General features: G+C 39.3%; 1 long non-coding RNA gene across 2 annotated transcripts in view; it reads left to right on the forward strand.

Moving 5' to 3' along the window:
• Positions 1-508: 508 nt before the first annotated feature.
• Positions 509-13,791, forward strand: part of LOC117203061 (uncharacterized) — a 55,603-nt gene continuing 42,320 nt past the window's right edge. Inside the window, exons 1-4 of one of the 2 annotated variants that reach the window (XR_007476581.1) lie at positions 509-2,447; positions 2,719-2,838; positions 4,618-4,735; positions 4,920-7,197. This is a non-coding gene — a long non-coding RNA (uncharacterized LOC117203061). Of the gene's footprint in view, positions 2,448-2,718; positions 2,839-4,617; positions 4,736-4,919; positions 7,198-13,791 lie in introns of those variants that run through there. The other variant, XR_007476580.1, reaches the window with a different exon arrangement.

A 13,791-nucleotide genomic window follows, 5' to 3' on the forward strand; every position in this document is an offset into this window, starting at 1 on the left:
GGCACATATATACAATGGAATATTTCTCAGCCATAAAAAGGAACGAAACTGAGTTATTTGTAGTGAGGTGGATGAACCTAGAGACTGTCATACAGAGTGAATTAAGTCAGAAAGAGAAAAACAAATACCATATGCTAACACATATATATGGAATCTAAGAAAAAAAAATGGTCATGAAGTACCTAGGGGTAAGACGGGAATAAAGACACAGACTTACTAGAGAAAGGACTTGAGGATATGGGGAAGGGGAAGGGGAAGCTGTGACAAAGTGAGAGAGTGGCATGGACATATATACACTACCAAATGTAAAACAGATAGCTAGTGGGAAGAAGCCGTGTAGCACAGGGAGATCAGCTAGGTGGTTTGTGACCACCTAGAGGGGTGGGATAGGGAGGGTGGGAGGGAGGGAGACGCAAGAGGGAAGAGATATGGGAACATATGTATATGTATAACTGGTTCACTTTGTTATAAAGCAGAAACTAACACACCATTTTAAAGCAATTATACTCCAATAAAGATGTTAAAAAAATAATAAAAAATAAAGCACATCGGAGAGAGACCTGCTCAGCAATGCTGTGGGGCTGAAAGCTGGGCTGTTGTGACCATGTACGTTGGTAAATGAGTGGAAAATTGGAGAGCTGGGTATTTCAGGGCACATCCACCGGCAGTCAGAACTGCGCTTTTGTGAAGATGGAGAGCTGAATTTCAGTGGTTTGTGTTGGTTACTTGTTGTTTGTGATTTCTTTTTCATCGTGCTGGTTACATATTGTTTGTGATTTCTTTTTCATCTTTTTTTTTTTTTGGCCTTGCCGTGCAGCGTGCGGGATCTTAGTTCCCCGACCAGGGATCGAACCTGTGCCTCCTGCTTTGGGAATGTGGAGTTTTAACCACTGGACCACCAGGGAAGTCCTTTCTTTTCATCTTCGGGTCTTTCCCTCTTTCTCCCCTGATATGTGTCTTTATCATCAAATGGAACAGAGACACACGTGATTTGTATGATTTAGGTCAGCAGTCCCCAAAGTTAGAGACTGGAAGACAGGAGGTGGGTGAGGGAGGTGGTGGATTCAGTGGGTGAGGAGGGAAGCGGGCAGCCCTGAGCAGAGATTCCCTTCCCTGGGCCAGACCTTCCCCTCCACCGCCCTCCTTCCCAGCCGCTGTAGGTCACGTCCAGCCCCCCGCCCCCCCCCCCCACCTTCGCCCTTGGTGTCCTTTACCTCCTCCTTCTCTGGGAGATTGCCACTAACGTTTGGAATGGGTCACGCCCAACACCAAATTTTGACAGCAAGTTAAAAGCCAAAATGCATTCTCTTTTGCTTTTTGTACTGCCTAAAAAAGGACATCCTGCGTAGATTAACAAGTGACATGCACGGACAGTGCTGAATGGAACCTTTAGGTTATTGATTCTAAATAACCGTAACTCCTGTCTGAAATGTTTCCTTTGTGTCTAGGGAGCCCTGAGTGAATGCTTCCCGGGACTGGCAGTTCACTTCCAGCCCTTCAGGCAGCCCGTTTACCTTGGGCACCCCTGTTGGAAATGCCTTCTGTAAACGTGACTGAAACCAGGCTCCCTGGCACTTCCCACCCACTGGTCTAATTTTACCCCCTGGGAATCACCCTGAAGGAATCTAATTCTTCTTCCAGGGGCTAGAATTTCAAAGATTTGAGGGACTGTCTCCTGTCCCCAGTGAATCTTCTATTCTCCAAGCTCTTCATATAAACTAACCTCCCTAGGCTGGTAACTCTCCTCTTAACAGAAGCTAGAGTTTGTATGATGATTTTTCTGAAGTGTGACTCCTGGACCCAGACATGGCCCCAGATGTGGCCCAACCAGCACAGAGGAAAACGGATGACCGCCTTCCTCATCTTCAAATTAGACGACACATGACACTCTCAACTCACATGGAATTTTTAGTTATGCTTCTAAGTCGTCATCTGTCCCATATAATAATCTTATATAAACCACATTCATGGAGTTTTTTTTTTTTTGACCCAAGTGGGTTTTAGTTTTTTGAAGCAAATAAAGAACCTTAAATATATTCCTTTTGAAATTTTATTGTGTTTGACTTGCCCGACTGCCAGGGGTTTTGAGGGGACTGCTGGATCCTAATTTCATCATCCAGTCATCTGGTTGCCCCTGTGCCGCCCACAGCTGTAACCACCATGCCATCAGTCTTCTCATCCACGTTGTGTGAAGGAAGCAGCCACAGAATGAGGCAGAACCCTGAGACCTCCCCACCTGTAACCTGTATGTTTGCTCTTCTGGCTGCACTCCTGGGAGGCTGTTGTTCACTGAGCTTATACTCTACTCAGTGATGCTCTCTTACAGCTTGTGTCCCTCTTTCTTGACTACAAGGATGTGTAGATGAGCGTGTAGCCAGAATGTCACCTCCACGTGGAATTCATCACTGTGTCCCAGCTCGGAAGACAGTGCCTGGATGTCTTAGGCGGTTGGTCCATAGTATTTGTTGAATAAATGGGCGAATGAAGGGTGTCAGGGGAGAGTTGTTCACATGTCTTACTAAAGTCCAGCTACACTGTTTTCCTTTATCCCACACCCAGTGATGTTGGCTTCCTAGTTAAAAAAGAAAACCCGCTACCCTGCCATGATTCATTCCTAGCCATCCATACTGTCTTCTGTAGTCCCTACATATTTTTTTTGACTCATTTTTTTTTATTATTTACTTTCTCACATTTTTCTTAAAAAACAAAACAAAACAGGTTTATTGAAGTTTAATTGATACACAAAAAACCCCCCAACAAAATCCTGGATGTATTTAATGTATACAGTTTGATGAGTGGACATATGCACACACCTGTGAAACCATCACCACAGTCAAGGTATAAACATATCCATCCCCTCCAAGAGTTTCCTCCTACTCTTTTGTGTTTTGTAGTTGTTCTTGTCTTGGTGGTAAGAACACTTACCATGAGGTCTGCCCTCCTAACAAATTGTGAAGTGTACAATATTGAATTCTTCACTGTAGGCACTGTATTGAGCAGTAGACTTCTATTATATATATATATATATATATATATATATATTTTAAAATTAATTATTTATTTTTGGCTGAGTTGGGTCTTTGCTGCTGCACACGGGCTTTCTCTAGTTGTGGCGAGTGGGGGCTACTCTTCATTGTGGTGCACGGGCTTCTCATCGCGGTGGCTTCTCTTGCTGTGGAGCATGGGCTCTAGGCACGTGGACTTCAGTAGTTCTGGCACGTGGACTCAGTAGTTGTGGCATGCGGGCTCAGTAGTTGTGGCGCACGGGCTTAGTGGCTCCGCGGCATGTGGGATCTTCCCGGACCAGGGCTCAAACCCATGTCCCCTGCATTGGCAGGTGGATTCCTACCCACTGCGCCAGCAGGGAAGGCCTAGACTTCTAGAATTTATTCATCCCGTATAACTGAGACTTTATACCCACTGAACACAGCTCCTCTTTATCCCTCTACCAAGCCCTTGGCAACCCTCATTCCACTCTCTGCTTCTGTGAGTTTGACTATTTTAGATCCCTTGTGGAAGTGGACTCATGCAGTATTTGTCCTTCTGTGGAGGCTTACTTCACTCAGCACGGTGTCATCTGGGTTAGTCCGTGTTGTCACATACAGCAGGAGTCTGCTTCCTTTTTGCTGCTGTGCATAAACCTTCTCAGCCTGACTCTTTCCTGAGGTCCAGGTCTTGTCAGTCTGTAGTTTCCAGAATTGACCTTCCTCCCCTTTTCAGGACTAGTGTTTGCACACTGCTAAGAGATCTCCTTACTTCTCCTGTGGTACATGATTTCTCCAACCTCCCCAGTAATAATCTTATTTCTGGACAATATTTTATTCTAACATGGATTCATTAAGAGCAGTTAACTGACCCAGCTGTCTCTCTGTAGATTAAAAAAGCCGTAGTTGGAATACATTTTGCTATCCATTCTGTTTTTTAAAACTTTCTTTCCCTTTGGATGACTATGAAATTCTCGCAGTGCTGGTTTCTTCCTGAGTAAATGAGTCTAAATTTGAAATTTCTTTCTTTTTCTTTTTTCTGGCCATACTGCTCAGCACATGGGATCTTAATTCCCTGACTAAGGATTGAAACTGTGCCCCTGGCAGTGGAAGCATGGAGTCTAACTACTGGACTGCCAGGGAAGTCCCTAAACTTGCAATTTCTAATGAAGAAGTTTTTCTTAGCATAATCACTAATTGAGATAACATTTCTCTCTACTGACAATTTTTCATTTATAATATCTCAATTCAAAAGCTAAGTATTTTGGGTGGTGGGTTCCAAAATAGAACAGTGGGTTTCACACTCACCATGTGTTTCTGCTTGTATTTACAATTTACAAATCACTTTCCACTGTCCATCGGTTCAGCTCAACTGACTTTTCTCCTCCTCTCTCAGACACTCACCTTCATCTTATCTTCCATTCTGTCTCTCTTGCATTTTGGGACCTGGCATGTGCTGTGTCCTCTTTCTGTTCTTGAGGAGGTGTTAGGTGTTTTCCTTCCACATTTTAGTTTTTACAAATACAGTTTTTGATCACAAAAATTCACACCCTTACGAAGCCTCTTGTCGTTTTCTGTTCACGTTTAACTAGGCATCATCTTGTCTTTTTTTTGTTTTTATTTTATTTCGTAGCCTATCTGCTGATGCAGCATCACTTTTGTTTCCAGTAAATGAAAGGAAAACATTTCCACCCACTTAGTAGTTAGGCAAAGGGAAGAAAAGAAGCTTGAGTGCTCAGCAGTTCTCTGAGGTAAGTACATGATGGATTGACATTTTATTCTGTTTCACTCTTTGGTTCACAGATTGGTGTTTTGTATCTTCTGTAGTTTGGTGATTATTTGTTAAGGTTTTTACTTGATGCTTTTTAAGACATGGATTTGATCCTATATAAAAAGAGTTTCCATTAAAACAGAAGGTTCTGATTTTTTTTTCAGGCATAAAGAATTACTTTGCTACAGAATGCAATGGATTATGTTTAGCGTGATAGGAACAAACAAATATTTCAAATTATCCATATGACTGTTGGTCAAATCCTGCAAACTGCTAGCAAATGTGAAAATAATCCAGACTGATTATGATGAATTTTGTCCCAGAATCAAAGGAACTGTTGCTGGAATTAAAACAAGAACGAGGATCTTACTGCTCCATTTGTCTGTGGAGGGAAATGATGAAGGACAGGGATTTGCTATTTACAGTTTTTCTCCCACAGAGGGAGAAAGCTTCAAAGTTTCAAAGTGGGTTTGATATGGTTCTTTTTCTTTCAGTTGTCAATCCTTTGTTCAGAAAAACCAGTATTCTGGCCTAAGGATATATCAATGGAAATGTCTTCCAAGTGTTGGCCAATAATGATACCATATAAAAATACCATTTAGAATGTTTTAACCTAATGTTTTAAGGTGTTAATGGTAAAATGTGAAAGATATATGCTTTTAAAAATTGAGGTATCATTTACATACAGAAAGACAAACGCGTACCGTCGCCTAACTACTACACAGTCGAGATATAGAATAATCCCGTTACCCACAAAATTCCCTTGTGCCTTTTGTGGTCAGACCCTCTCCCCACCCTCACTCCCTGACAGTCACTCATCTGTCTCCTCTCCCTCTATTTTCCAGAATATTGTATGGATGGAATCATAGAGAATGTAAACCTTTGAGTCTGGCTGCTTTCACTTAGCAAAATGCATTTGAGATTGTTTCGTGTTTATTAATCTTTATTGCTGAGTAGGGGTCCACTGTATGGATATACCCGACTTTATCATTCACCAGTAGAAAAAATTTGGATTTTTTTCCTGCAATTCTTGATGATTATGAATAAAGTCGCTACAAACATTTGAATAGTGTTTATTTTATTTTATTTTTTTTTGCGGTAAGCAGGCCTCTCACTGCTGTGGCCTCTCCCGTTGCGGAGCACAGGCTCCGGACACGCAGGCTCAGCGGCCATGGCTCACGGGCCCACCCGCTCCGCAGCTTGTGGAATCTTCCCGGACCAGGGCACGAACCCGTGTCCCCTGCATCGGCAGGCGGACTCTCAACCACTGCGCCACCAGGGAAGCCCTTTATTTTATTTTTCATTTTTACTTTTTTGTGAACACGAGTGTTTGTTGAAGTTGGGTAAATCCCTAGAAATAGAACTGCTGGGTGTCCGTTATGTTGTAAGAAATCACCAGGCTGTGGCTGTATTATCCGCATTCCCACCAGCAGTGCAGGGGAGTTCTGCTTGCTCGGCATCTTCATCAGCAATTGGTTTTCTGAGTTTTCTCCTCTCGTTCCAATAGGTTTGTTCTGGTTTCTTATTAGGGCATCATTTTGTATTTTCCTAATGATGTAATGGGGAGCATCTTTTCATAATCTTATTTGCTACCCATAGCAAATCAGTTCTTTAATGAGGTGTCTGTTCAGATCTTTCGCCTGTTTTTAAAATTGGGTTGTTTGTTTACTTATTATTAAGTTTTGATAGTTCTTTATAAATTTAGGATCCAAACATATATCAGACATGTGTTTTATCAGACATATGTTTTGCCAACATTTTCTCCCAGTCTGTGGCTTCTCTTTTTCCTTCGTTTAGCAGTGTATTTTGCAAAGCCGAAGTTTTTAAAAAAATTTATTTTATTCAAGTATAGTTGACTTACAATGTGTTAATTTCTGCTGTACAGCAAAGTGATTCAGTTATACATATATATACATTCGTTTTCATATTCTTTTCCATTATGGTTTATCACAGGATATTGAATATGTTCCCTATGCTCTGCAGCAGGACCTTGTTTGTCCATTCAATAAATATTAGTTTGCATCTGCTGACCCCAAACTCCCAATACATCCCTCCCTCCACTGCCCTTGGCAACCACAAGGCTGTTCTTTATGTCGCAAAGCAGAAGTTTTTAATTTTGATGAAGTCCAACTTAATCAATCTTTTATGAGTTGTACTTTCATATCATATCTAAGAAATTTTGCCAAGTCACAAAGTTTTTCTCCTATGTTTACTTTTGTAGTTTAGGTTTATAGTTACAGTTTTAGGTTTTACATTAAGGTCTATGATCCATTTTGGGTAAAATGTTGTGGAATAAGGTATGAATTAAGGTTTATTTCTTTGCATGTGGCCATCCAATTATTCTAGCAACATTTGTTGAAAAAACTGTTCTTTCTCTTTTGAATTGTCATTGCATTTGTGTTGAAAATCAGTTGACAAAATATATGTGAGTCTACTTCTGGACTGTGTGTTTTGTTCTACTGATCTATGTGTCTATCTCTCTTCAGTTCCTTACCATCTTAAGTATTACAGCTTCATGGTAAATCTCAGCTTTGTTCTTTGTAAAAAGTGTTTTGGCTTATTGCAGTTCCTTTGCCTCTCCATGAAAATTTTAGAATAAGCTTGCCAATTTCTACAAAAATGTCTACTGGGATTTTGAAGGAATTTGCATTAAATCTATAAATTAATTTGGGAGAATTGACATCTTAACAATATTGAGTCTTCCAATCCATGAACACAGTATATCTCATGTTTATTTAAGTATTTAAATTTTTTTCGCCAGCATTTGGTAGTTTTTAGCATACAGATCTTGAACATATTTATTGGATTTGTACCTCAGTAGTTCATGTTTTGGGGTTCTATTGTAAATAGTAGTTTAAAAAAGTCAATTTCCAATTTTTTATTTCTGGTACCTAAAAGTACAACTGTTTTTTATATGTTGATCAGGACCCAGTCATTAGTCCTTGTAGCTCCTTTGTAGGTTCTTTGGGATTTTTTTTTTTAAACATCTTAATTGGAGTATAATTGCTTTACAATGGTGTGTTAGTTTCTGCTGTATAACAAAGTGAATCAGCTATACTTATACATATACCCCCATGTCCCCTCCCTCTTGCGTCTCCCTCCCTTCCTCCCTATCCCACCCCTCTAGGTGGTCACAAAGCACCGAGCTGATCTTCCTGTGCTATGTGGCTGCTTCCCACTAGCTATCTGTTTTACATTTGGTAGTATGTATAAGTCCATGCCACTCTCTCACTTTGTCCCAGCTTACCCTTCCCCCTCCCCGTGTCCTCAATGGGATTTTTAGTGTACAGAATCTTATTGATGGCTTTTCATTTCTCACTTTCTCTTATTAAAAAATGAAATAGGGATATTAATCTCTGATTTCTCCCTCCTTTTTCATGGATTAGTGAGAGAATTCTGAAAAGCAAGCTTCTCGTAAGAAAGGTGTAATAAACATTATAATTGTAATGTATTTTAGTTAAGAAATCTATTAAGATAGCAATTGATACATGTGATAATTACAATTCAAATCCAGTATGATCAGTGCCCTCTAAAATCTATTGTATATCCACAGTAACAGTGCTGGAATGATGTTAAACATAATGGAAATTTTATCCTCCAGTGTTTTAAACCTTCAGGAGCTTCTCTAGTTTTTTACATTTTCTAAAGAATAACGGATTGAGCTTTAGAGCTGTAGGTCAATTTATATCATCTGAGGTTATGAGATAATTGTCATATATATATATATTTTTTTGCGGTATGCGGGCCTCTCACTGTCGCAGCCTCTCCCGTTGCGGAGCACAGGCTCCGGACGCGCAGGCTCAGCGGCCGTGGCTCACGGGCCCAGCCGCTCGGCGGCATGTGGGATCCTCCCGGACCGGGGCACGAACCCGTATCCCCCACATCGGCAGGCAGACTCCCAACCACTGTGCCACCAGGGAAGCCCCAATTGTCATATTTTTATAATTATCTTTTAAGAGTGATCCTTGTTTTAATGAATATCAGATTATAGTTAGTTTCCTTGGACTGGTTGCCATTTCTTTTCCAAAATTAAAAACACGTATACACACACTATATTTCAAAAGGAACAATGGTGAAATTTTTGATGAGTCAATGAATAGTCAGTGCAAAGTGAAAAAACTAGAGAATAAACTTCAATAGTTGCAAATACCTGCCTTAACTATGGCTGTACTTTATTAAACTTTATTGATCAATTTTTTTGTAAAATGGTAAGCATGTTGAGGAAAGGGAGAAAGTGGAGCATAATCAATGAATAGACGTGATTTGCCTCCTACTGAAAAATAATCATTGCAGAATATTTTATGATAATTATCCTAATAAAAGAAAGAAGGAGTGATTTTTTTGCCATTTTATTAGCCATTATGCTATACAAATGTAGCTTTGATGACACATTTTTACATCTACACTCTATGATGTATAAAAGTAATGACAGGGCTTCCCTGGTGGCGCAGTGGTTGAGAGTCCGCCTGCCGATGCAGGGGACACGGGTTCATGCCCCGGTCCAGGAAGATCCCACATGCCGCGGAGCGGCTGGGCTTGTGAGCCGTGGCCGCTGGGCCTGCACGTCCGGAGCCTGTGCTCCACAACGGGAGAGGCCACAACAGTGAGAGGCCCTCGTACCGCAAAAAAAAAAAAAAGCAATGATAAAATTCTATTTAAGGAAAATAGATGCCACTTAAAGAAAATTATTATGATTTTTAGTGTTTTCATTTTCATCTTAATTGTAATAACTTTTAATATAATTTTTGGGACATAATCAGATTTTCAAATATCAGTATTTTGTCTGATGCTTTGTTTTTTTTTAAAACAGGAACTAGTACTTTATTGTTAGGGCACTGATTGTTTTAAGTGTACAGTTCAGTGGTTTTTAGTATATTCACAAATTGTGCAATCATTGCCACCATTTAACGTCAGAGCATTTTCTACACCCCAGAAATAAACCCTGTACCAACAAGCAGTAACCCCCAACCTCTACTTCCCCAGCCCTTGGAAACCATTAATTTGTTTTCTGTTTCTATGAATTTGTCTACTCTGGAAATTTCACCTAAATGGAATCATACTATATATGTGGCCTCTTGCGCCTGCCTTCTTTCACTTAGCATTATGTTTTCAGTGTTCATCCATGTTGTAGCGTGTAACAGTACTTCATTACTTTTTATGGCTGAATAATATTCCACTGTATGGATAGGCCAGACTTTATTATCCATTCATCAGTTGATGGACATCTGGATTGTTTCCACTTTTTGGCTATAATGCATAATGCTGTTATGAACATTTCTGTATGAGTTTTTGTGAGAACATTCGTTTTCAATTCTCTTGCTGGGTCTTATGGTAATTCTATATTTAACTTTTTGAGGAACTGCCAAATTACATTCCAAAGTGGCTATACCACTTTACATTCTCACCAATGACATATGAGGGTTCCAGTTTCTCTGCGTTCTCACCAACACTTGTTATTGTCCATCTTTTTTATTGTAGCCATCCTAATGAGTATGAAGTGGTATCTCATTGTGGCTTTGATTTGCATTTCTCTAATGATGAATGATGTTGAGTATCTTTTCATGTGCATATTGGCCACATATATGTTCTTTGGAGAAATGTCCATTCAAATCGTTTGCCCATTTAATAAATTAAATTATTTATCTTTTTTATTGGTGAGTTGTAAGAGTTCTTTAATTACTCTGGACACTAGACTTTTACCAGATGTATGATTTTTAAGTATTTTCTCCCATTCTATGGGTTGTCTTTTCACTTTCTTGATAGTGTCCTTTGAAGCACAAACATTTTTAGTTTTGATGAAGTCTAATTTATCTTTCATTGTCCTGTGCATTTGGTGTTATCTAAGAAATAATTGCCTAACTCATGGTCATGAATATTTACATTTATGTTTTCTTCTAGGAGTTTAATAGTTTTAGCTCTTACGTTTGAGTCTTTGATTCATTTGGAGTTAATTTTTGTATATGGTGTGAGGTAGAGTTACAGCTTCATTCCTTTGTATGTGGATATCCAGTTGTCCCAGTCTCTGTTGAAAAGACTTATTCTTTCTCTGTTGAATTGTCATGCACCTTTGTCAAAACTCAATTGACCATACATAAGTGGTTTAATTTCTGGACTCTCAAGTCTATTTCATTGACCTGTAAGTCTATTTTTTTTTTTTTCGGTACACGGGCCTCTCACTGTTGTGGCTTCTCCTGTTGTGGAGCACAGGCTCCGGACGCACAGGCTCAGTGGCCATGGCTCACGGGCCCAGCCGCACCGTGGCATGTGGGATCTTCCCGGATCGGGGCACGAACCCGTGTCCCCTGCATCGGCAGGCGGACTCTCAACCACTGCGCCATCAGGGAAGCCCTGTAAGTCTATTCTTATGCCAGTACTGCGTAGTCTTGATTGCTGTAGCTTTGTAGTAAGTTTTGAAATGGTGAAGTGTGAGTCTTCCAACTTTCTTCTTTTTCAAGACTGTCTTGGCAATTCAGGGTCCCTTGCATTTCCACATGAATTTTAGGATCAGCTTGTCAATTTCTGTTAAAAAGTCGGCTGGGATTTTGATAGATGTCTCATTGAATATGAATACCAATTTGTGGAATATTACCATCTTAAAAATATTAAGTTATCTTCCATGAAATTGGGATGGCATTCTATTTCTTTAGATCTTTAATTTCTTTCAACAATGTTTTATAGTTTTCCATGTTCAAATCTTGCACTACTTTTGTTAAGAGTATTCCTAAATATTTTATTCTTTTCTATGCTATTGTAAATGGAACTGTTTTCTTTTTTTTAATATTTTATTTTATTTTTTTAACATCTTTATTGGAGTATAATTGCTTTATAATGGTGTATTAGTTTCTGCTTTATAACAAAGTGAATCAGCTATACATATACATATATCCCCATGTCTCCTCCCTCTTGCCTCTCCCTCCCACCCTCCCTATCCCATCCCTCTAGGTGGTCACAAAGCACCGAGTTGATCTCCCTGTGCTATGCGGCTGCTTCCCACTAGCTATCTATTTTACATTTGGTAGTGTATATATGTCCATGCCACTCTCTCACTTTGTCCCAGCTTACCCTTCTCCCTCCCCGTATCCTCAAGTCCATTCTCTACATCTGCGTCTTTATTCCTGTCTTGGCCCTAGGTTCTTCAGAACCATTTTTTTTTTTTAAGATTCCATATATATGGGTTAGCATATGGTATTTGTTTTTCTCTTTCTGACTTACTTCACTCTGTATGGCAGTCTCCAGGTCCATCCACCTCACTACAACTAACTCAATTTTGTTTATTTTTATGGCTGAGTAATATTCCACTGTATATATGTGCCACATTTTCTTTATCCATTCATCTGTTGATGGACACTTAGGTTGCTTCCATGTCCTGGCTATTGTAAATAGAGCTTCTATGAACATTGTGGTACATGACTCTTTTTGAATTATGGTTTTCTCAGGGTATATGCCCAGTAGTGGGATTGCTGGGTCATATGGTAGTTCTATTTTTAGTTTTTTAAGGAACCTCCATACTGTTCTCCATAGTTAATTTGCCCAACTCTTAATATCATTTTGGGCATTTAATTATTTATTCCTTTTTGAAAACTTGGTTGCCGATTTCCACTTGATAGCCTCATTGTTTCCAAGATCTAAGATAAAATTTAAAATTTCTGTTCTTTTCAAGTCTGTTATATCTGATATTTTGTTCTTTAAGTAATTAATTATGATTTAACAAGGGTGATTTGACCTCAGGACATTAACTAACAGACATTTGTTTTTAAGAGATTTGCTACCACTATTAATCAAGGAAGATGAACATGAAAATAAGATCCTAAGTAAACTTGCTAATTGCTAATTTGATAATTTCTTGTAGTTCACCTTATCATTGTCTCTCCTTTAAACAAAGCCAGCTACAAACAAAATATTCTTAGGTGAATAAAAACATGTCCTTTCCTATACTTAAAAAAATCAACTGATGTCTAAAATGTTTAAGTTTAGTTACCCCCAGTTCAGAGAATTCCAAAGCATTCCTCAGTCTGAAGGATATTCTTAGAGGTGGAAAAAAAGGAAATTGTGCTACAGCAAAGCAAATGAAAGTCTCAAAGTGAAAAATCTGTAGTGAGATGAATCGTCAATCACTCTTCAAGGTCTAATTCTTCCTATTGAATTTTCTTATTTTGGCTCAGTGACACATTCAGTGAAGCGTCATGATTTTATATAATTAATTCCATGACTATAAGTACTGAAAAAAGAGAGGTTATTAAAACTCGGGAGACTTCTGAGTTCTAGTAAAACCATTAAGAAGGAACTAATGTGATAATAAAATGAAAAGCAATTCAAAACTTATCAGCCTAATAAAGAATATTACCAAATAAAAATCTTTGAAAATGAAACAAAGGGAAAAAAAACCTCACCAGCTCAGATTAACAATCTGTTATGATGGGTTTGGCCCTCATTAAATCAGCCATGATATCTTGAAGAGGGTATTTAATTACCAAGTGATTTGTAACCAGATTCATGGGAAAGTTATAGGGGGAATTGTAAGCATCTTGACATCAGCAACACACACACAAAGTCTAGCCACAAACGTGGTCTATCCTTTGGTACTCACCTGTCTTTTCTGTCAACCAGTTAGAAGCATTTCTTTCCTCAACAAGGCAGTGAGTTACACATACAGTGCATCGAAATAACAGCATTCTGCCAAGAAGGACAAAGTATTTCATCTCTATGAAGGGAGTTTGATGTGAAGAAATGCTTTGTGGTGAATGGCAGTACGTACAGGTCTCCCCCCTCCATTTTTACAGTGGTGAAGGGAAGAGAGGATTAAGTGTCCAACCTTGGACTCTAATTCCTTACTGCAAAAGAAAGGCTGGCTTTCCCCTAAGGGGACTTGTGCTCATTCCATCTTGTTTCTACACAGGATTGTAGAGCACACAACTATTACATTTTACAACCACCAACAAGGCTGAGATGAGCCATCATGCAAAATTCAGGTCATCAGGATCTCAGAGATGCCAGGTGTTCTCTCCTGCTTGGAGTGTCTGCTCCCACCTTAACATC

The sequence above is a fragment of the Orcinus orca genome, chromosome 3 (assembly GCF_937001465.1).
Source record: "Orcinus orca chromosome 3, mOrcOrc1.1, whole genome shotgun sequence".
Lineage (NCBI taxonomy): Eukaryota > Metazoa > Chordata > Mammalia > Artiodactyla > Delphinidae > Orcinus > Orcinus orca.